At 43.9% G+C, this 24,280-nt stretch overlaps 1 protein-coding gene across 3 annotated transcripts in view; it reads right to left on the bottom strand.

Moving 5' to 3' along the window:
- Window positions 1–24,280, bottom strand: part of AOPEP (aminopeptidase O (putative)) — a 331,307-nt gene that overhangs the window by 52,312 nt on the left and 254,715 nt on the right. The window lies entirely within an intron of this gene.

Below are 24,280 nucleotides of genomic sequence, written 5' to 3'. Positions count from 1 at the left end.
GCCCCTGCAACCCAGGAGAGCCTGGAGGTGTACCTGCAGCTCTGGGAGGGGTGGAACAAAAAAGGAACACTGTGGATAGATAGCCTCGGCTAGGCAGGGCTATGGGGTTTTCTTGTACACACATGGCAAAGCGTGTTTCCAGGCCCGCTTTGAGTCATGCTGGAAGGGGTTCTGGGCACTACACTTTAGTTTGATATCCTGGACCATGTGTCTTTGGATCAGGCTACTTTCCATGTTATGGTTAATACAACAGGATGAGAGAAACCACAAAGTACAAAAGCTACAGGGGACAAGGAACTTATTCATGTCCTTTAAGCACTGGAAAAAAATGGCTTTAGCAAAAACACATGCAATCAAAAGAAGGAGTGGGGGCTGTAGAACATCAAAGCCTCAGCTGTGGTACCAGGTCCACAAGCAGGAAAATCCCCCGGCACCTGGGGCAGGCTGGAAAATGGGGAGCAGAGAGTGTTCCATGTCTGAATGGAGATACATTTCCAAAGGGGAACCTAAACGACGTGATCCAGCAACCACTTAGGAAGTGTGTGTCTTCCCTCTCCCACCCTCCAGCGTCCGGCTGGACCAGGATGGAGGTGCACAGGTAAACTTCAGCAATTGTTTGGTTCCTCCTGGGACTGACACCCAACAGCCCCCTTTCGGGTTCAGGGGCATGCAGTTCTGAGCTCCTGTTCCACCAGCTGGCCACTGTCTGGGCATCAGTGGAGCTATGCTCCTGGCTTCCGAAGGATGGCGAGGTTTCAATCAGGTATCAGCTTTTATAAAACATTTTCTGAGGGACTTACTTCCCTGCACACTAAAGTGGAGGACATCACACTCTGGCATTCTGGGAGCATGTGCAGCGCGCCCACCAGAGCGTGTTCTGCTGCTGGATGCTGGGAGAGAAGGCGCCCACTTACATTTCCTGACATTCTCTTTAAACTAAGAGCAGGTACATGAAAAGCAAAAGCAGAGATGCACCGACTCCATTTCATTTCAGTAAAGACAGGTACACACAGAGAAATCTGTTAACTACCAAAGTCATTAAGACTCATCACCCAAATTTGTATGATGAAATGCACTTTGTGTGCAGGGTGTGTGAGCTGCCCACCGCAGGACGAACCGGGCACTGCAAGCACCACACTTTCCACAAGCCTGGGACCCATTCTCACTGGAAGGGGTGTTCACCAACACAGAGAGCAAGGGAGTCAGAAAAGCCAGCTGGACTGACAAGACAACAAAAATACCAAAGAAGAGGCAAAGCGTTAGAATTACACCCCTTTCAGGGTTTGATTATGCTACGCTGAAGTCAAGACCACCTGCATTTTAATAAAAACAAGAAAACGGGGGATGGCTGTGTAGCTACATATTCCTTAGAAATAAGTTCGGAGTATGATTTCAGCATTACCCTCAGAGTAGAACAGAAATCGCTCACAGTTAATGCTCAACAGAGGCTCACAGTCCATGGTTTCCACGCTGTGGCTCCACGCTCCATGCACGGGTCCTGAGGAGCTGGGAGCACACCCTCTGTGCCCGACGTGATGTCAGTCCCGTTCGCGTGGCGAGAGGAAGGGAAACAGGGCCAGGCTCTGCCACTGTTCGCACCGATGGTCACACACACAAAGGTGAAAGGAGTACAGGCACACCTCCATTTACTAACTTCACATATTTTTTTTTTTACAAATTGAAGGCATGACCTTCCACCAACAAAAATATTAAAGACACTTTACTGCGATGCTCTGGACCTGAATCTGCAACGTGTCTCCGAGGTGTGCCTATAATCCGCAAGCCCTCATCGCCCAAACCTACCACAGATTCATGAGATCAGATCGCAGTCTACACTTACAGGTTTATTTGAGTACACAGGGGATGGGTCTCAAAGGGAATTTAGGAAGGTATACAAGTCCCAGGAAAGCCAGGGCTACAGCTGGGTTAGATGCTGAAATCCAGGACTCATCATCAACCAAATTACTTTTTCTTTCTAAAAGGCACAGATGTTTCCAAAAAGGCACAGTTTCAAAATCACTGAATTCAATTAACTTAAAAAAATTAAAAGTAGCCCAAATAAACCACTCTTGAAGTCACAAAGTAGAAGTAACAAATATAAAACACACTTCCTTTCTTTTTTTAAAAACTAACTTTAGAGAAAGGAAGTGGGGGGTAGAAAGAGAGAGAGAGAGAAGGAGAGGAAGAGGGAGAAACACTGATATGAGAAACACTGATCTGTTGCCCCCATACGTGTCACAACGGGGGACTGAACCCACAATGTGGGTATGTGCCTTGACCAGGAATCAAACCCACCACCTCCTGGTGCACAGTCGTCACTCCAACTGAGTCACACCGGCCAGAGCTCCCTTTCTTTCCAATAATTATTTTCTCTAAGACTTAAAGGACAAACATTAAATATTAAAAGTAGCTCTCTGGATGACTAGATTACTAGCAGTTTTCAATTTCTTCTTTATATCGTCTGTATTTTCTAAATTTTCTCTTGCAGACAGTATCACTTCTATAATGACAAAAAAAGGTTAATTTTCCTGGCTCAAGTTGGTTTGTTTGAAACTGTAAGAGGGCAAAATACACTGAACTGAAAGAAAAATACAGGAGAGGTGCCACCCCAGAAAATAAAACTTGAGTCCTCTGTGTAGAAACTGGGGACACTCCAGGCTGCAACAGTAGGCTTGCAACCAACCTGGAGTTCCACAAGCCACCCAACACGAACTGGAGTCCTCAGGGAGCCCACCGGTCAGCCTGCTGGGCATGCTGCAGGTGGTGCCACCCTGTGTCACGCAGATTCCACCAGGAGACTCTCAAAGGCATACACCAAGGCCTAGTGGAAACTCAAGTTTTCACATTAACAGTGGACTTGGTAATTACAAATGAAACCAAACTAAACACAATACAGCCTCCTACCCCCAAGTAAATCTTCCTCAGGAGCTTCCATGGTATGGCTGAGTTAACTTTTCTCCTCATTGTGTCCCTGAGAAGCTGCTGGAAGAGGTGCTTATAATACTGAAACGTCTAAAGTATCAGTAACTGGAAGAGGGAGAGAACACTCACTGTTGGAAAATCCACCACCTTTAGTCAGTGCTAAAGCTGTGAGGAGCTGGTAAGGCGCCAGGTCTCTCAAAGGCAGGGTGCAGGAGGGGGCTGGCACGCACCAGGGGGCTGGCCTAATGGATGGATGCAGGTTTGGAGGGCCCAGGAGGGTGAGATTCAGCACACAGGGAGAAAGGCACCGATACCTGAGGGCTCCAGGTGACTTAACCCTGCTGAGAGAACACAGGCTCTGGAAGGGGCCACTCCTCATCAGGAGCATGCAGGCAGAAGGGTGAAGACCCGGGAAACAGACTGGTGAGGTGATTTACCGTCTTCCTCTAATGCCCATAAGGAATTCAGTAACATCAGCAAGAGGCCGGCCAGCTTGACTCTTCACTCTCATCTCTGCCCTATACTCTCAGCTACATCTCATCTCAGAAATATGCGGCTGGCCTCTCGGCACCCTGTTTATCCCAGAGACGGTGCATGGTGACCGGAGGATTCTGCACTGGGGAAGGTGGAAAGCACGGAAGCCTGCATCCTAGGAATGCCACCCCACAGAGGCCATTAGAGAATCGATTCACAGAAAATGAGCCCAGATCAATGACACGCAGCTCCTGCCAGGCAATCCTGGAAACTTTGCTCCCTGCATCCTCTGAGAGCTGCTACTGCCTCCCACCACCTCTCCTCTTCCTTCCACATTCACAAGAATTTAGTATTTCAGCAACCTGGACCAAAAGCCTGTTGTAACCTAGAGCCATGGCTCTCATGGTATCAGAAACAATGGCTCACTTTTAAAACTATCTTTAAGTGGAATTCTTAGATATCCTAACACATCACACAAACAATGGGAGGGGTCCATAATACAAGGCCCCATCTCTAACAGAGATGAATTAGAAGGAAGGCGGGCCAGAAGGCACTGCTATGGATTACAGTATTTACAAGGTGAGTACTCTCTAAGACAGTGAGAGGAGGGAATCCTTGGGAAAACAGCTACTAACATAAATTGAAGCAGGTGTGCCACATAGTTAGACACAAAAGCTTCCCTACGGATGACAAGAGTTTCTGAAATGGCAAACTATTCTTGGGAAAATTCAACAAAGTACAAGCTTCCCAGATTTCCCTGGCAGTATCATTCCTAGAAAGTTCAGTAAATACTAAAAACTGTGCACATAAAAGTTAGGCTCTAAACTCAAATATCAGACACAGGTTTTCACCTGGTAACTCTCCAGCGGGCATGCAGGCTGTGCAGGAGGCGGCACAGCCCCCGCCAGGCTGGGAAGTGCTGTGCATGGCAAGTGTGACATTCTTGGATGCAGCCACTGACCAGGAGCACCCCCAATCACTGTGACACCCACATCACCCCATGAGGGTAACTCTGCCCCATGAGAACCAGTCCTTTATACCAAACTGCCCCCTCAGGACAAAGTGCCAATGGAGGCCAGAGTAATTCATGCAAATGGTGTTGAGTTGAGGCTGTCCATTCAGATACCAGACCATCAAAAAGTCTCCTCCACTACCCTCTCCCGCAGACTCTGTCACTTGGGTGCTCCTGCCCCTCTCATCCTTCTTCCCTCTGGGTAGGTCATGTGCCCCCTGGAGAATATTGTTTTTACTTGGTCACTACTTAAACAAACTTTGGACAAGCACAAATTCAAAAGACAAATGGTCCTTCAATGAGTGCTCACCCCCACAGTGGTCATGAACTTCACCCATGATGAAAGGGCTACTTTAACAGAATGCTTGGCTATGACTGGTTATATGACTTATTTAGAAAAATAAGTTTACTTGATAAACTCACTGCCAAAATAAAACATACCTACAAATCCTAAACAAAAATAATGAACAACTTTGGTCATTTGGCCTCAGAAGCGCAGTGATCCCTGCCATGCCCAATGATGTACAAACGTTTCTCGTAGTTTTCGTCAGGCCTTTGGAAAGAGCCTAGCTGCATTTTAATAAGGAACCGTTAAAAGCAACCTAATTCTATAAATAGAAACTTCACCAATTTAATTATTTAAAGCATCATAAAATGTGGTTCTATGGACATGTGTGTCTTTTCTATATTAAAACAATGTGCACAATCGGAAATATAAACTTACAACCTTCGGTTTGAGTAACAGGGAAACTAACAAAAAAAAAAGGTCCAAAAAAATAAAATTTCTTCTCAAAGTAAACTAATTTAGCGTTCAGACAATTAACATCTCTCTCACACACACACCTTCCATACTTCATATCGAGTTTACAAGAAAAAACAGCACATTGTTAAGCCAGCCAAGCGTGGCTGGTGGCAGACCCCAGAGGTAAGAGGACAGAGAGCAAGGACTGCAATTTCAGGTAATGCTTGAAAAAGCGCAAAAACCTTAAAGTAGTTCCTAGCTTTCTTTTGTTCATAAAAAATACCAAGTAAGGGTGAAAGGTTAAGATGACTCCTTAAGTTTGGCTGCGGTAAGGATGTGGAGACACTGGAAGCCTCACGCATCACTGGTGAGAATGTAACATGGTGCAGTCATTTTCAAAAACAATCCGGTAGTTCCTTAAAAAGTTAAGTATAAATTTACCATACAGCTCCTAGGTGTCTACCCAAGAGAACTGCAAAAACCGTGTTTATAGCAGCACTATTCATGACAGCCCCAAACTGGAAACCACCCAAAGGCCCATGGACAGGTGGAAAGACAGACCACACGTGGCAAAGCCACACAATGGAATTCTATTCAGGAACAAACCCCTGATGCAAGGTACAACTGGGATGGACCTCCAAATGCTGTGCTCAGTGAAAGAACGCAAACACATACGGCCGCGTATTATATGATTCCACTGATGTGAAATGCCCAAAAGAGGCAAATCTATAGAAACAGAAACTGGTTGCCTAGGGCTAGGGAGACGAGAAAGCGGGAGTGACCGCTACTGGGCAGCAGGGATCTTAGTGAGATGGTGCAGATGTTCTGAACTGGACTGGTGATGACTGCACACCCTGGAAAACTTACTAAAAAGCAGGGAATTATATACACTATATTAAGGTATGTGAATTATACTTCCAAGCTGTGACACACACACACAGACACAGACACACACACACACACACACACACACACACACACACACAGCTGAAGCCCTGGGCAGCTACAAAGTGAAACATCTGTGTTTTGGTCGTCTCTCTCTCTTTCTTGACTCCATAGTAGGAAAGATGACATCAGGCCATTAACATTGTGAGAATGCAGAATTCTGCTATTCAATTTCCTCTTAAAGATAATAAAGGAACATTGGGGGAAGGAGGCGCTCAGGGGGAGCAAATAAATCTGCTCTTTCCTCATTATGGAGTTCAAACCGGGTCAGGGCCCTATTAGCTGGTAAGCATGAGGAGCTTACTTATTACTGCCTGCTGCCAGCAGGGCTGGGGCCTGGGAACGTGGAGTCCCCTGCCCTATGGCACAGACCTTTGATGGCAGACCCAGGCTGGGCATGAGCCTAAGCATGATGACGGACACTCCAAACAGTCAGGAAAATGAGAAACTCAGGAGAGTCTTATGTTTAGTTCATGCACTAAAATCTAATACAAGTCACTTAGCTCCCAAACCTCAAGGTTAGGTTTTATTTGTTAAAATCAATATCAGCAGCACTTCTCAATTTTGCATAATGAAAAACCTCAATCTGGTAAACAGGCATACAGTGCACCATGCCCTAAGATGACCTATCTCGCCTTCCCCTGCCGTCACCACCCGAGTCAGCTTTCACCAAGCATCTACTAGGTACAAACACTGCTTCACTTAGTCGGGCAGGGGCAACGTGGCAGCTTGCTCTGCACTCATGACAGACCCCTTCTGGGCAGGACGAGGGACTAGACAGCAACCGGCACTGCTGCTGTGGATGCAGACCGGGCTCTGGAGCTATGTCTGAATGCTGTGGGCTGACAGTACTCATGGGAGGCTAAGGGGCAGGGCAGCAAGCATATGGAATAGCCCTGCTGGGAGACAGCTCATGGAAGAAGAGCAAGGACAAGCCAGTCAGTCTCCTTAGTTTCCCAACTATCCACAGCCAGGACACCAAGACTGCCCTTGCCACCTACTCATAGGAGGGCCCAGCTGGAAGCCTCAGCCCATGTGCCATGTCCAGAAGACAAGCATCTTAGGGCCAATCTGACAGAAATGGTATGGAATTATTTATAGTTAAAGTTGGTAGGACAAAAAAATTCATCGTAGGAGAAATGAAATGCTGTGGAAAAGAGTTGAACGGACAGGAAAAAAGAAATACTACATTTATCCCCTCCTCTCCCACCACCACCCTTGAGTATTTTTATTTTAAGAAGGAAGCAATGAAACTTCTCCCTACCAACATTCTCCCCCCACTCAGAGACACACTGTCAGACAAGCTGGCTAACAGGGCCACTGGTATGGTGAGCCCCACACCCAGGCCGAGGACAGATCATCATAGTTCTAGGGCAGGCAGCACTCATACAGCGTCACACCAATACGCACGTCAGACCACTGCGCTACAGCCTGCGAAATCCTCGAGCCGCTCACTGCTCACGGAGACGTAGAGCATGGCCTGGGAGGAAACAGGGAGAATGTTCTAGCAGCCTCCTCTGAGCTCATACTGCACCTGACTTTGCGTGAGCCTGACGCTGAGCTGCTGGTCTGTCAACAGAGGTAAGAATATTCCAGAATGCCAAGGACAAATGACATTTACCAGCAATGTTTTCTCATGTTTCATTCCCCTTGGTCCCATCCCACTTTCCCTCTCATTCCTTCATCTCTATTTAAAATAAATTTCACAGGGGAAAGGATCAGGTGGGTAAAGTGGCAACCCACACTTGACATGAAAATTATTCTACATTAAAACAAATCTTTCCCATAAAATATTCAAGTATGCTCATAATTAAAAGGGCATGTGGAGTTTCAGTCCTTACAATTAAGAAGCCACAGTCGGTCCAATGGGCTTTGTCCAATGACCCTTTTAACTACTTGAAAATGATGTCTGATTATCAAATAATGTTATGGCTTATCTATAAAAACTTCTTTCTAAAAATTATTGATCCTGACTTACAGAAGCAAGGACATTCTGTGAAGCCTTTTTAAATCATGCATAACACATCACTCACACTTGGAGACAAACACCAGGCCCATTTCTTCTGTATCTGAGTGGGTCTCTATTACTGAGTCAGTGCCCAGGGAAACTCACTATTCTGAGCCAGTTCTTTAAGAATGATAGTTACTGTGAAGTCGGACCTCTGTAGTGCTGGGGGGAAAGTACCTCAGCACTTGTTTTGAAAGCTTCCTGCAGTTCTATAGTGCTCAGGACACCAGCAAGCATTGTATTTCTGGATGACCAGACCTTCTGCAAACTGAGATCACTTTAATTAAGATCTGAACCTAAATCAATAAAATAGCATCCGATGACTTCAATGAAAACTCTCTTTGGAGGAGCCTAGTGGAAACTTTCAACAGAACCTGAGGTGAAATTTGCCTGGGACAGAGTGGCCCACACAGCAGATTCCTAGGTCAGCCTGGGAGACAGGTGTTAGGAGTGGCTGGGACCTGCTGGAAAGGTAATTGGGCCGTCTCCCTAGTCTTAGAGCTGGGGACACTTCAGCTGGCCCACAGACACCACACTGATGTTCTAAACACGCGCCCTTATGGTTATTCTTCCATTGTGGCTACATCTCTTGGTCGATCCTACTGGTTCTCAGGGCTTCTTTGGTTCTCATAATGCACCACAGATGATGATGGACATTAAATCCTGAAAATGATATTGGAAAAGCTCGTCACCAATAATATTAATAACTACCATTGTTAGTATTACTAACATTGTGAGCAATGGCCCAGTGGCAGCGTCTGCTAAATGCTTTACAGAAACTATTTTACAGATGAGGAAACCTGGCTAGTTGTCCAAGATACAAAAGCTACTAAGAGCTGAAGATGGAACTTCAATCCATTTTTCTGACTACAGATTACATGTCCTGAAGGACTAAAGAGGGGGGGAAATGTACTTTATGATTTAAACTTAATTCTAAGAGCACAGATGAGCCACAGGCATCAGCTGAGGCCATCTCAAAGGTCTGTGGAGAGGAACGTTAATGAAAACCACAACTTTTAAGGATAAAAAAATAGTGTCCATCCACAAGAGATTAACATTCCCTTGCTAAGAAAACTAGAGTTGGAAAACTGCTCCAGAAGTGAATGGTCTTGACAAATTAACACTCTCTGAGCTCTTGTTACAACAGCTACTTTATTTTAATTTTTTAAATTATTTCTGATACTAAGATTTACTATAATGGTCTTAAAAAAAGAGAAAGCATTGCCCTGATCAGGTGGCTCAGTTGGCTGAAGCAACATCCTCTACACCAAAAGGTCGCGGGTTTGATCCCTGGTCAGGGGCATACAGGAGGCAAGTGACCTATGTTTCTCTCTCACAGCCATGTTTTTCTGCCTGGTTCTCCCTTCCTCTCTCTCTAAAATCAATAAAAACAATTTAGCCCAGCAGGGCGTGGCTCAGTGGTAGAGCATCAACCTAGGATCCAGGAGATCACGGTTCGATTCCCAGTCAGGGCACATGCCTGGGTTGCGGGCTCGATTCCTAGTCGCGGGGCGTGCAGAAGGCAGCTGATCAATGACGACTCTCTCATCATTGATGTTTCTATCTCTCTCCCTCCCTCTCTCTGAAATCAATAAAAAGATATAAAAAAAATAAAATAAAAGCAATTTAAAAAAGATAGTAATAAAGTATTTCCAAATATGCTGGTAACAGTTTTCAGAGGAAAAAGTCCCACTAGAAAGGCCAAAGCGATGCTTCCCTGCACTGCATCCTCATGTGAGCGGTGCCCCTCACCCTCCGGATGCTGGAGAGTCATTCTGAAGAGCAGGACTCACAATCAAGGCGGTCACACATATTTATAATATGCCCCCTCTCTTCTCTGTGTTCAGCAAAATAAGTTTGATACCAAAAATTAAAAGCCGAGGAGTTGCCAATACACGTACAAAATCTACAACAATCACTTGTAATTTACTCTCCTTCCATCCTGTTTAAGGATTTGAATGCAAGAGCAAGAAGTGTGGTAGCAACACGTCAGATTTCCTCTCTTCTGCTATCTGGAACTCCATCAGGATGACAGCAGTTCCCAAAAAAGGGATTGAACAAAACACATCTCTCTTGCCTTCTAGAGCCCGGTTTACTCCACCTTCACTTTTTCCACTGAGCCTCTCCCTAGGATGGCTCACGACGAGAATGACTTTGCATTATGAGCGGGGCAGCTCTCCGAGCATGAGTCAGAGTCAGAAGCAAGCAGCGCCAGCTCTGGAAATAGCTAGCGCCTGCAACTTCCCTCCAAGATGGGAGCCAGTGGTTACACAGCGGGCCTGGCCCAAACCTCCCCGGCTTGGAGGTCAAAGGCCAATGAAACAGATAGTGTGTGAGAGTGTGTGTGTGTTCACATGCACACGTCCTCCAGCTGCGTGCACACGGGTCCATCAGCAAGGTTTGCGGGAAGACAGTTCAGCATCACTTCTCTTGTCTGGTGCTCTATGGCTGGGCGATGCTACTGCTGACCACGCCACTGACTCCATCTCTCAGACAGACTCAAAATGTGCCAGGATGAGCATCGCAGGGGCCTCAGCCGGGACTTCTCCCGGGGCTTCTCTCCAACACCTTTCACTTTGTGGGGAGGGAGGGCACCATCTACAAGTCTGAAGCAGCTCACTACCTACCTTATTTCTTTATTTATTTTTACCGGCCTATTTTGGGCACTACCGTTCTGTATCTGCCAGTTGTGTTGCAGAGAAAACACAACCAGCTTTTTTCCTAAACAAAATACTGTATCCCTACTCACTCTGCCCTGCCAACAGTGCAGAGCGCTCTGGTAAACTAGTCTTTCATAATCCAAGTTCAGCATTACTTTTATCCATACTGTTATGGGTGGAGGAGGTACAATTTGGCCTGCAAGCCAACAGCCAAGTCAGAGAGGATATGGAAAAACTTCACTTAACTCTAAATCTGCAATACACCAAGGTACAACTAACATACATTAAGACTTATCTACACAGACTGAAGAGGCGTTTGTGACAGTACCTTTACTGCATTCCAAAATAAAATGCCTAGTTATCTGGTCACACCTATGTTTGATTTAAAAACAACACAAGAACAATTTCATGTTGCAGTTGCTTGGTCCTATGACAAGCATCACGAAAACTTCAAAGAACCTGTGCCCTGTAAAAGTCACTAATATAACATGAAAAGTAAGATTTCATGTCAAGCTGCAGGCACCCAGCTGCCTCACCGAGGAGTCTTTGCCTGCTCTCTGGAATGACAGCCTTCAAAAGCAAACCAAGCCAGGGTGGGCAGGTCCTCTGTAAACCAGAAAGGCCCTCACTCTGACCAGGTTTCTGGGCCACAAGGAAGGGCCTTGTAGGGGCATCCTGAGTCTCCCAGACCTTCTTTCCCTGTTTCCCTCAGTGTCTGTGCCCCACAGAACAACAAAGACCAGCTCGACACGCTTCTGAATCTAAAGCTGCTCCTCCCCCATACTTTACTTTGGGGAGCGACCCAGGCAGACAGTGAAAAGAGCAAAAAAGGGGACACACCTGTTTCTAGTCCCAGGCCTGTGACCTGAAACCCTCAGGGTTGCCCTGGCCAGTGGCTCAGTGGGTTGGTGCACCACCCAGTACACCGAGAGTTTGCGGGTCTGATTCCCAGTCAGGGTACATACCCAGGTTGTGGGTTCAGTCCTGTCAGGGCACATCCGGGAGGCAACCGGTCACGTGATGTTTCTGTCTCTCCCTCCCTCTCTCTGAAACCAATAAACACATCCTTGGGTGAAGATTAAAACAAAACAAAACACCTCTCAGGGCCTCCATGTTCTCACATGTAAAGTAAGAGTTGGAATTAGAAAAGCTGTCCGACCTTCTCCAAATCTAACAACTCCAGTCCTGTAAGGCCCCCAAAACAACTGCTGAAGTGCAACGAGCTGTTCAGCTTCCCACGTGACAGTCCCCCGTCGCCTCCTCTCTGTGGCCTGATGCACTCAGGTTTCAGGACCTCACGTGGCCTCGCAGCACTGTACGTGGCCTCGCAGCACTGTACCCACAGCGGGCTCCTCCTGGGGCTCTGATTCATGATTTCTCCAGTTATTTTACAGGGATCCTTGCTGGTGTGATTTTATTTTCTGAAGTTACTTCAACTTTTAGCTCTTCCTGATGTCCTGGGCGGCAGCACGGTACCGAGACGAGACTTCCACGGATGCTAAAACTGTTCTAACATTTAGAAACTCAACGGGACCAAAAATCTTTTCAGAGAAAATAATCATTTCACAGACCATTACCTGTACTAGAACTCACTTTTTTATGAAATAAATTAAAACATCGCAACTCTGCCTAGCAAAGCTAACACCAGTGGCTGGACCTTCCCGCAGACAAGAAATGCGCTGTAAGGTGGCAATGGAGGAGAAGTGCTCAACAGCGAGTGCTTTTCATCAGCTGGGCATCTGCATAAGCCCCACCAGCCTTCAAAGGAACTTCAAATCAAAGCAGTCTGAGCAAAAAAAAAAAAAGCAATGACTTATTAAGTATAAAGATAGTTATAGATGGATCTAAAATGGAGCTTTGCTAGAAAACAAACCTCATCAACCACCTGAAGAGCACTCTGGGTGCTCCCCGCCTGCAGCAGGAACGACGACAGTTCTGTCCACTACAGAGGACGAGCTGGAGAGAGATGCAAATGGAGCAATGCAGCAGCGCTGAGCAATGCACTGGCCGTCTGGCATATAAAGCCAGGAGAGAGACAGAACCTACAGGCTTGTAAAAGTACTACTGCTGTATCTGCGGCAAACCTAAGAACAGTTACAGGAAGAAACCAAGGCTGGCTTATTTTTAATCTATAAATTTACTTACAGGCTAAATAAATACTTTCCTGTCTCACTGTTGTGGAGAAGAAAATGCAAATGAATGGTGCTGCTATCCACACGCCATTGGTGCTCTAACATGTATTAAATACCTAGCAAGGGCCAACTGTCTTCATCCCTACAAGGCTCCACTGAGGTAAGTATTGCCCCTTTGACAGGATGGCACGTGGTGGCGCAGTCAACGTGGGACCACCTTGGAAGCCAGGTCTGAGTGGCCCAAGCCTGTGCACTGCCACTGGGGACAGAGTCACTTCTTCAGGACCGGAGCATACCTCTGCGGAAACAACTGCATTTCATCAGAGGAAATTCCAGAGGGGATAAGAATGGGTCGTTCTACTAAGATCAAAAGAAAGCCACACCCAACAAGGCTACAAGGACACAGAGGACCCTGAGTCACAGGCAGCCAGGAGTCTGAACAAAAGCAAGTTGTTGCAACTCTGAAGCTTGAAGACTGTGGGCTCAGTGACTCACTGGGAACGTTGGGTGAGACATTTAGATTTTCCACTTACTGGGCCACTGCCTTCTGACCTGTGAAATGAAGGACAAAAGCACATTAGGGTATCTGGGCACTTATATCCGAAGTGTCCAGATGAGGCAGAGAACTGGGAACCTTAAACACTGCCGGTGGGAATGTAAAATGGTGCAGCCACTTTGCAAAAGTCTAGCAGTTTCTTAAAAAAAAATGTACCAAAATTATGGTCAAGCCATGCCAGTCCTACGTATCTACCCAAGAGAAATGTGTCTACACAAAGATAGCTAAGTCACTATTCATAACTGCCAAAAACTACACACAAAAAAAAATCCAAACATCTGTCAACAAATGGATAAACAAAATGTACATGCACACAACACAAATAGCTTTTTGATAAAAAGGAAGAATGCTGAACTGATAGACAAAACAGGGCAGAACCTCAAACCATTTTAGTAAATCAAAAAAGCCAGATCCGCCCCAGCTGGGTGGCTCAGTTGGTTGGAGAGCCATCCTGTACACCAAAAAGGCTGTGGGTTCAACTCCCAGTCAGGCACACATGCAGGAGGCAACTGATTGATGCCTCTCTCGCAGATCAATGTTTCTCTCCCCACCCCCACCCCGTCCGTCCCCTCTCTCTAAAATCAAACAAAAACATATCCTTGAGAATAAAAAAAAAAAAAAAAAAAAGCCAGATCCAAAAGCTAAAGTTCTCCGTGATTCCATTTACATGAACTTTCCTGAAAAGGCAAAACTATGAAGACGAAAAGCAGATTAGTAGTCGTTTGGGGCGAGGGGCAGGGATAGAAATGACAACAAATGGATACAAGGGAGCTTTTCAGTGATGAAAATGTTCTAAGACTGGATTGTGGTGATGGTTCACAACTGTGTAAGTTTCTTAAAACTCAAGAAACTTGGCTGGTTTGGCTCAGTGGTTAGAGCATCAGCCGGGGGACTGAAGGGTCCCAGGTCTGATTCCAGCCAAGGGCACAGGGCACGTACCTCGGTCGCAGGGTCGATCCCCAGCTCCGACTGGGGCGCATACGGGAGGCAACCAATCTATGTCTCTCTCACATCCATGTTTTTCCCTCCCTTCCTCCCTCTGAAAAGCAATGGAAAAAATATCCTCCAGTGAGGATAAAAAAACGAAACCACCAACTGTACATGGGTGGATTTTATGGCATATAAAACATATGACACACAACCCAACAAAGTTGCTGAGAGAGAGCAAAGCCACCCCCTCCAACTGTCCACAGGAGCACTCAGCATCCTTCACCTTCACTGTCATGAGTAACTGCTGAAGGTGGATCTTCAACACTGAAAACTAAGGCTTGTGTGTGACAGCTGAGAAAAAAATCGGAAATCTGACTATATTTGAACATAATCCAGAGGTATGTGCTGCTTCCCTTCTGAATCTGTCCTGCTGTTTCTCTTGAATATTTCACATCCTTCGTGGATGTCATAACTTTTTTTCTTAGACACAAATGGAAGTTGCCACTCAAAATTAAAAGCATGAGCTTTATGACTTTCAGCTATAAATGAGGCTACATAAAATGACTACCGTTGCCTTTTCTATGAAAATGCCAGAAAACTAAAAACATATAGTCTGAGACTTTTTTTTCTCATTTTACATGGTTTCCCTGGTATTAATTATCGTAAATCAGTTTGTTTTCCTGCTTTCATACATATAAAATCTGAATCTTCACAGATGTAAGATTCAGAACTTAATGCTCTGAAAAACCAACATTTCTTGATTTGTAGAAAGATAATAAAATGTTAAATGATTTGGACATATACTTAATACCGTTTCTGTGGCCCACTTGGCAAATCTATTTTGTCTTCATCATCAGAAAGACACAAGGGACATATACCTATTTTTTTAAATACTTTTTTTTAAAAGATGTCCTGCTGTATCTGTGTGCTGAAAACCTGGGATGCTTTTTGGTTGTTTTAAATATTTTATTGATTTCGGAGAGAGGAAGGGAGAGGGAGACAAAGATACAAACATCAATGATGAGTCACTGACAGACTGCCTCCTGCACGCCCCCCACCACAACCGGGACACGTGCCCTGACCAGGAATCTGACTGTGACCTCCTGGTTTATAGGTCGACCCTCAATCAAAGCCAGTCTGGCTGGGTGTGGGATGCTTTTTGAATGACACAACACAACATCCAACCACCACAAGAGAGAGAAACTCTGAAGAGCTCTGGAACTTTAAATCACTGCCCTTAATCCTATAATATTCTCATTTCTCATACTGCCTTGAAACCTAAAGTTTAGAGTGAAGGAAAACAACACAAAAACCCCACACCAAAACAAAGCAAATAAAAGGGGGGAAAATAAGAGTATGAAATATATTGAAAAGTCTATGTCCCCAAGCTCAGAGGGAGCCTAAAAATTTGCTGCAACCCTCTGATTTCATATTAGCAAGCCCAAGAAAAAAACTAACTGCAGTTTCAGGATGTTCTCATGAAGTCAATCTGAATTTTAAAAACAGAAATCATGGCATCCTCGATTCTACAAAGTAACACAAGTTGAATGAACTGAAACACACACGCCTCCTGCTATCAGCCTAGACAAGGCTGTGGACAGTGCAGACGGCTGTGAGCGAGAGGACTTCCTTTCCTTACAGAGATACAAGCCGCTTTGTACATATACCCACTGTATCTCTCACACAGGTTTCATTCAATCCTATTTTCTACTCCTTAGAGTTTTTTACTTCTCAACTGTAAACTCTTTTGAGGGCCATTTACCATTCCATCTTTGCACCCTCTACTCCTTACTGAGGGTTTTGTATGTTGTGAATATGCAAGGAGATTAGTAAATAAATTGTTTAAATAAATACAGAATTTAATAAGGAACGCGGTATACAGAATTATAGGCAGTATTACATTTCTAGCCTTGGGTTTCCAAACCATGGTAATTCATAAGCGTCAGCAGAACCTCTATGATGGGTTCCAGCTTTACTTGCAAAACATGGATGAATTTATTTTTAAAAATCACAGATTCAAATAAAGACACTAACACTATTTATATGTACATCAATCAAACCCCTATCTGTGCTTACAAATCAGGTAAAAGCATTAAAATGGACTCCGTTGATTCAATTACCCAATTCCCCACCGTCACGTCCAGCCTGCGAGCTTAAAGGCTGCTTTATCAAAACAAGGCCCAGGCACGGAAACGCCAGGGCAGGGTAGCCCCAGGTGACAGGCGCCACATACGCATGTCCATAGTCCGTGCCGCACTGGTTTGAATTTATTCATCACATGTTTTGTGAATGATCTGTGATGTGTTGTGTGTTTGCCCTCCATGGCCAGGCACATCTCCTGTTTCTCGGTGTTTTCCAGCGGCTCCTACACAGGCCTCGTGCGCAGCAAACCCAAGCAAACTTGTGCGCTGATTAGACTGACTCGGGTTTCCGGCTCTCATGATCTGAAAAATGAGTCCTTTAACCTCTTTCTGTGGACTGTTCCACGCACATACAGATGACGGTCATGGAAGCAGCACACGACGGGAAGCCCGCTGACGGGCAAGAGCGCGAGGGGAGCGGAGGCGAGACGGGGTGTCCGCGCGAGACGCTGCAGCGCGCCGCTCGGGGCCAGCAGCTCCCCCCGGCTGACCCCACGCACCCTCAGCGAGTTATCTGTTGCCGGGCACAAAAACGTCAGAGTCCACTCAGATTTCTCACAAATACAAAGCCAACTCAAGTCTTACGGCCCACAAACTTTCAAGTTCCTAACAACAGGAAAATAAAATATATTTAAAACACTTCGCAAGTTATCATTCACCTCATCTTACAAATGAGGAAAATAAAGCTCAAAAGCCAAATGACAACTAGGAAAACTGACCTGCGGTGAGACCTATTAGAGCAAAAAGTTTTGGAATTTAATGAACAAAATCTGGGCAGGAGGAGAAGAGACCAGGTCACTGTGAGGGAAAGAAATGAGACCGGCATCAGACTTTACGCAAGATAATGGATCAACATTAATTAAAGAAAACACGAGCCAAGGATTTTATGTCTAGTTGAACTGACCTCCACCTATAAAGAGCACAAAGTTATAAAACTGCAGACTCAGGAAATAAAGCTGCCCCAAGCTCTTCCTGAGACTCCTACAGAACTAGCTTCAAAACCCCACAATGGCCGGAGATCAATAAAGGGCGGATGATGAACATTAAATATAGATTCACTTGCAGAATTAAAACTAAGTGATTTTATAAAAGATTCAGGATAGCACACAACGTCTACACGTTCTGACACCATAATATAGTACAGCTACCACAAAGCGGGAGGAGGGAAACAGGAAGAATATACGAGAAATATAATAAACTTGCTCCCTGTTGAAAATGTTTATCTAGAAGAAAAATAACAGTATTTCAAGTCACATGATACCAGTTAAAGGATAAAGGGCAAGAAAAGGTTAATATCTAATTTCACTATTTCTCACAGCTGGGGATCAATACACAGAGAGGGGAAAAAGTGGACAAGAGAGGCAAAAATGTGTTATGTCAGAATAATCATTAGAACAAAAATACAAGCCTTTCTAAAAAAGAAAAAAAGGGACAAGAGGAAAAATACAGCACAAAACTATATGAAAGAATCAAGGCCAAACATTAATTTTATAATTAATGTAAATTGGCTTAACTGGCCTATTAAATAAAAGGACTTTCAGATGAAAGCAAAAGTTCAAGTAAAAAAACTCACGGAGCACACAGGACGTGGCAGGGCTGGCCCAGAGTCAAGTCTTCCCGGCCCTGAGAGCTCTCTTTACAGAAGCAATGAGAAAGACGACCCACGACAAAGCCAGGCAAGCTCTATGCAGCCTGCCCTTAAAGAACAAAATAATTAAACAAAACCCTGAACATTACAGTTTCTTAAATGCAATAGCCAGGTATGACTTTGTAAGATAAACGTCATTTTGGGGATTCATTCGCCTAATTCATTCAACAAATATTTATCAAGGCCGCATGTGATCAGGTTCTTTTCCAAGGACTGGTGACCCGGGGCCCGAGTGTCATTTTTCCTGTGTGCAGACACCTGGAAATATCAATGAAATACATGTTGCTGGACTTAAAGATACATGGTAGTGTCAGCCTCCTAAAAAAGATTAATGGAAACAATGACAGGTCCTAAACTACAGCCACACCAGTAGGTGCTAGTAAAATAATGCATCTTATTAGTGCCATACGATACCAGGCACAAGACGCAGCTCATTAAAATGCCTAAGATGAGAATGATTGCCAAGCAAAGCATTCTGTCACAGGGACGTAACTAATGCTTCCTATAAAACTAAAAAAAAAAAAAAAAAAAATATCACAAAATTTCCCTCTGCCTGCCTCCCTTTTCCATCCAAACTCATGCTTTGTATTAAAGTGCCTTTCATCTTCCATGGCATAGAAGAGTTGATGGCTGCTGGCATCAAACTGCTAAAATCAACAATAGTATAATTACCTGCACACTTTTAAGCGCTTTCAAAATACATGCCGGTTGGGATTTTCCTAATTCAGAAATGTGTGCTTAACGCTGGTGGTCTAGGGCTATCAATAATTGGGGTGAAAAAGGATTTTTACATCTTGCCCAAAGCATTCTCTTCTGCAGCCATTATTGGATTTGTTTGTGCCTCACCTACTTTCCTAAAGTGTTTGCCTCAGTCTACAACATCCTTGGATCACGATGCTGGTTTGTGACACGACTTTAATGTACATTTACATGAGCTGATACATGGAAAGCACTTAGCAGCACAGTGCTCGACACATGACAAGTCAGCTATTATTATATGAATAGTTCTTTTTAAAATATGTAAATAAGTGTGTGAAGGTAAGTGGATGACTACCCTTTAATATCCCTGTTATGCTAGTTGAAAATGGGAAGGAATTTGAGTACACTCAGATTTCTCAGAATACCTTTTTCTTAACTGCAGATTCTTTAAAAAATATAATAATAATCAATCTACAGAACAGATGAAAATTTAATGGTCTAAAATTATACAGATCAGACTTCCTTCCTGAGGCTACCAAAAACACATTTTATCAGCAAATTCTTCCCTGGTCCAGCTTTAAAAAGAGGGTGGGCGGGGGGGGGAGCCAAGATCTTGTGAAACCGGATCTAACTTGAGACCTGGGTACAGAGTTTAATAAATTATTTATCTGTTAGGGATTTACAAGGAAAAAACGAAGACCTACTCATAAGACCAAGTTCCAAATATTTCGAGAAAATAACAAATTGCATATTAACAGCACTATAATTACTCCTTTTGTTTGGTTTCTTTGCAATTACTTTTAATAAATTACTCTGCCTCTCCCCATCACTCAAGTAAGTTGTCATCGGAAGGCACAATCAGTACAACCCAGGACACAAAGCCACTCTCAGATACGGAGGGCGGCTGGTGCCTCCAGAGCTGTGACTCAGTAGAATCCATAAAGCTTTTCTATGGAGATCAAGTATCAATGAAGCTTTTGTAAGAGATTACGGCTATATAAATGTAGACTAGTTATGAATTCTCACAGGCAAGAGCGCTTTCCAAAAGAGGCAAGGGCACCAGTGCCTGGGAAAGGCTGCCTGACTTGGAAAAGAGTGGCTGCCCATGCCCACCACTCTGCTAACCGCAGGGCATTTCCCTGAAGCGAAGGGAGAGGTTCAGCACTCCCTGAATTCACCCTGTGCCACTTTGTCAAGCTTTCCGGCCTGATGGCTCAGGAGTCAAGCCTGACACAGTTGCTGTCTGCTATTATGGGGTCAAGAAAAAGCCAGATAATTTTTATTAGTCTTAAATATTGTTCTCCAGAAATCATAAACCAAATATAAAACACACCTTTGCCACAAAAGGCAAACAGCAGTAAAGCACTTTGTTAAACAGTTTAAAATTTGCACCTACCTTTATCATAGTATTTCAATATTAGAATTGTAATAAAAACATTCTCTTAGAATGTATATAATTTTTAAAAAAGCAGTAAATGTGGTAAAATGCATAAACCAAGCTGGGTTTTGAATACAGTTTTAAAAATCTTCTGTGAATTATTATTCATACTATCACTGATTGCAGTTCAGAATCAAGTGTGTGAAAAGAACAAATGGAATAAAAGTCGAGTGACAAAGCTTCAGAATTTAGGAAGGATATTATCACAAAGAAAATAGTTCCAGCATTTTTTTATTTTTTTCTCTAAGACTCAGAAAACAGAATGTGTCATTTTGCTCCAACTGAAGTGGTCAGTAAATACTCCAAAAAACACTTTTTCACAACCCATTTTCTAGATGTTTATGTTTTACTACATAGATCAAGGAAAATTTCACCAAATTTTACGCAATTTTCTGCTCAAGAGCATTGTTTTTCAGATTCTGGCAGAAAATAATTAAGGTGACCTTAAAGGGTGCTTTCACTGGAAACCACTTGCACCTAGAGTTCTTTATGACCAATTGTAACCGAGGCCAGACAACCTCACCTTCGCCAGGACCACTCACTTCCAACACACACACACATAAAGGACGCTTGTTAATAACAATAGACAACCTTAATACTGTTCAATTTCAATGTTTTAACAGTGTATCGATGAATATTTCTGCCATCATCATATATTCTTACTGATAACCGCAAATGAGTATTTTAAAATTTGTTCCCCATATATTATCAGAGATATGTAAAGTAGGAAGGGTGCTTCTTCTGAATCTGAAAATTGGAATTTTCTTCCTCTAAAGGAAATATATGCAATTCATATATTTTCCTCAAATATACAATTTCTAAAATATTATTCTAGTTATCCCTAATCCTTAGACTACTGATCAAAGAATTACTTAAAACTTTGTTATTTTACATGGATATATTTGTTAAAAACACATAATATTATTCCTTAACCTTTGAATGTGACGGGTAATTTGTATTATCTTTGAATCAGTCCAAGATACAAATAGAAAAAAAAAGTGTGGGTTTTTCTTCCAAAACTAATAGCCATTTAGTAAAACCTGTTAACATTATTTTTCAAAGCACACATCATACCACTCGCTGCTGCAATCCCCAGTGTCAGCCGGCCCTTGCAGAACAGGCTAAGCCACTCACCCTGTTCTTTGTGCAGTTGTTCATGCTCCCCTGCTTGCCTTTCTGTTACACAAATTGTTCAAACTAAAGAAAAGGAACTCAAAATAATGAAAAAGGAAGAATATCAGAATGTAAGGAGAAAGTACCCAAGGACCAGAAGTAAAACAAGTGAGGTGTGTCATTTAAAATGAAGGAAACAAAAAACAGTATAAAGGAATCAGTTACGCCAGTGGAAAAACACTAAAATATGATGAAATAAAGTGGAAATAAATGTCAAAGACGACAGAAGATGCATAAAGGAATGCTGTATCTTCAGAAAGATAAGACATGAAAATCTGTGCCACCCGTAGAGACCGGAGAGCTACGGGTGCTGGGGAGGGTGGGGATGACACAACAGCACAACAGACCAGGAAAAGGCCACAGCATTTTCAATTCCTTCTCTGGGTGGCCCTCTCACTCGCCCAGTTTACTTTATTTCATTATTCATTATTTTAACCCGCAGCCGAGCACAGGGCAACTTTGTTTTGCTTCCCCTTCTGAGTTCACTGAGAAGCTCAACCAGTACAGCATTTCAAGCTGCATCGGGCTGTGCTCCACTCAGCGGCCTCCTTTAGGACAGCAGTGTCTCCGTAGATCGCCCGCATTCTTCACGTGTAATCTGTCGCCCCGTGCCAGGCCCGGACCCTGGCCTTGCACCACTGATGTGTTCCTTCCTCCAGCAGGTCAGAAGACTGCTCTCCACAAGTCGGCAAATGTCAGAGGGAAAACGTTATGGCCCTAGCAGAGCTCAACACAGACTAGTTAACCAAGTTCACTCAGCGAGGCTGAGTCCTGCGCGAGACCTGAGGATGGGAACAGAGGCCAGGGGATGGAGGAAAGGGCAGCCTGAGGGAGACACAGGGCAAAGAAACAAAGCAGGCAAACAAAGAGAACTGCTAGATTTAAAATGCACACCTACCAGAAAGGACTCCGAGCCAGGCTCTTATCTTACAGTAATATAAAATGAGTACCGCAGAAAAGATCAGCTTTCATGCAGTAGAAAAATACAGCAGGTGCAGGAAAAAGAAACGGACTCATCTACTTCACCTGTGGCATGGCAGACACTTAAAAAAACTTACTAAACTCAACAGTAAGTTAACTACCTAGATTCCTACTAATAACAGGTTCAAATCCTAGCAAAAGGTTAACACATGACCTCGGTTTGACTGCTCTTTACACACAGAATTCCACCTGTATTTTGGAATAGACTCTGGGGCAATCGGGCCGCACCTCGGCAGGACAGCTTCTGCGTCTTTCGGAACTTGGTCTAAGGCTCCTGGTTGCTGACTGCACTCCCTCCCTTTCACCTTGACCTTGAAAATGTTGCACGCTTTGCCTCAGCAAGTTCCAAACCCTCTCCTAGGCATGGCAGAGGCAAACAGTGGGCAAGGGGCTCAGCTGCTGCACAGAGTCGGGAAGAGAGACTGGAGACACCCATAATTATTTTCTGACACAACTTTGAAAGTACCCATCTTCTCGCCACCTCCACCTTCAAAGCTAGTCAGCTTTAAGCTTCATTCCTTGAAAGGAGTTCAGCATGTTGATCCCAACCTACTTCATTTTTATATCCTTTGTAAGACTCCTACCCACGTTTTCTGAGGAGAAAAGGCAAACGTGTAATTCTCCCCATAAGAGCTAACACAATACCCTCTCTCAAGGGGAAGGCTCAGGGAAGAACTCCTTTTCTTGGGAGGAAAATTCCTCAGTCTCCCCCCACCCGCTTCTCGTTCTCAGAAGGCAGCCGTCAGGTTATGGGTGTCACAGATATGGTTACCTCAAGCTCAGATTGTGGTAGGGATGGCACCTAGCAATCCACAAAGGTAATGGCTTCCCCTTCCTTTTATGTATGATACTTGTGTGCCTGGGTAATCTTATTTTTGGTTTAAAAAATAATAGCTAGAAAATACCTTTTTAAATACTAAGCAAACTGCAATTCTTTTTCCTCCTTTGGACATTTTATGATCTACTTCATCAACTCACGAACATTCTCAAAAACACCTAGACCGTGAAAGTTAAACAAACACAACCAACCACAACATGCTGAGCTATGGTCAGAAACCTCAAGTCTGTTCAAAATGACAACTTTTGCTATTACCGTTTAAATGGAGTGACACGTATGACTCTTTTTCATTTAGAAAGGGAAAGGCTGGGGTGTCCCTTTTCACACACTGAACGTCTAGCTACAGATGACTATACTCCTAGGCCGGGTCCTCTCCCAATTCTTTGAGAAGCCGCCCTTTGTCCTTAAATGCACTCTGGAGCTTCAGTATCACCTTCATTCTGATGTGCTTTGTGCACATTCTCGGACGCTGCAATGCCCATACTAAGGCAACACATCACAGAAGTTGGCAGCAATGCTATCAGCAAGAATTTGGCTTCAGAATGAGGAGTGATTCATCATACATTCTAGCAGCAGAAAAACAACACACCGCTATTTTAATCCCTTGGTGCTATCAAGAATCAAAAAACAGTACATAGAATAATTTTTAAAAGCCACAAAAACCCTATCTGCTGTAACATTATTCATTTTTGAGTTTTCAATAAAAGTCACTTAGAAAACAACAGGCTACTTACCTTATTCCACAATATTTATTACAATAACGCGTCAAGCTTTAACTTAACACAATTTCTGGGGAAAATGGGCAGTCCAAACTTCTGCAAAGTAACACTGAAATTCTAAATTCAGAAAAACGTCTTGTTTGCTTTACAAAAGTAATCCACTTTTTTTCAGCTTCTCTCTCCATTTTTTGAGATGACTCCAAAGCCTAAAGGAGGGAGCGTGCTACTGCGTCCGTCACAACCAAACTGAGAAACCCAGTCC

This window comes from Miniopterus schreibersii (genome assembly GCF_964146895.1).
Source record: "Miniopterus schreibersii genome assembly, chromosome: 11".
In the NCBI taxonomy this organism is placed as follows: domain Eukaryota; kingdom Metazoa; phylum Chordata; class Mammalia; order Chiroptera; family Miniopteridae; genus Miniopterus; species Miniopterus schreibersii.
This window is presented reverse-complemented; position numbering and strand designations above follow the sequence as displayed.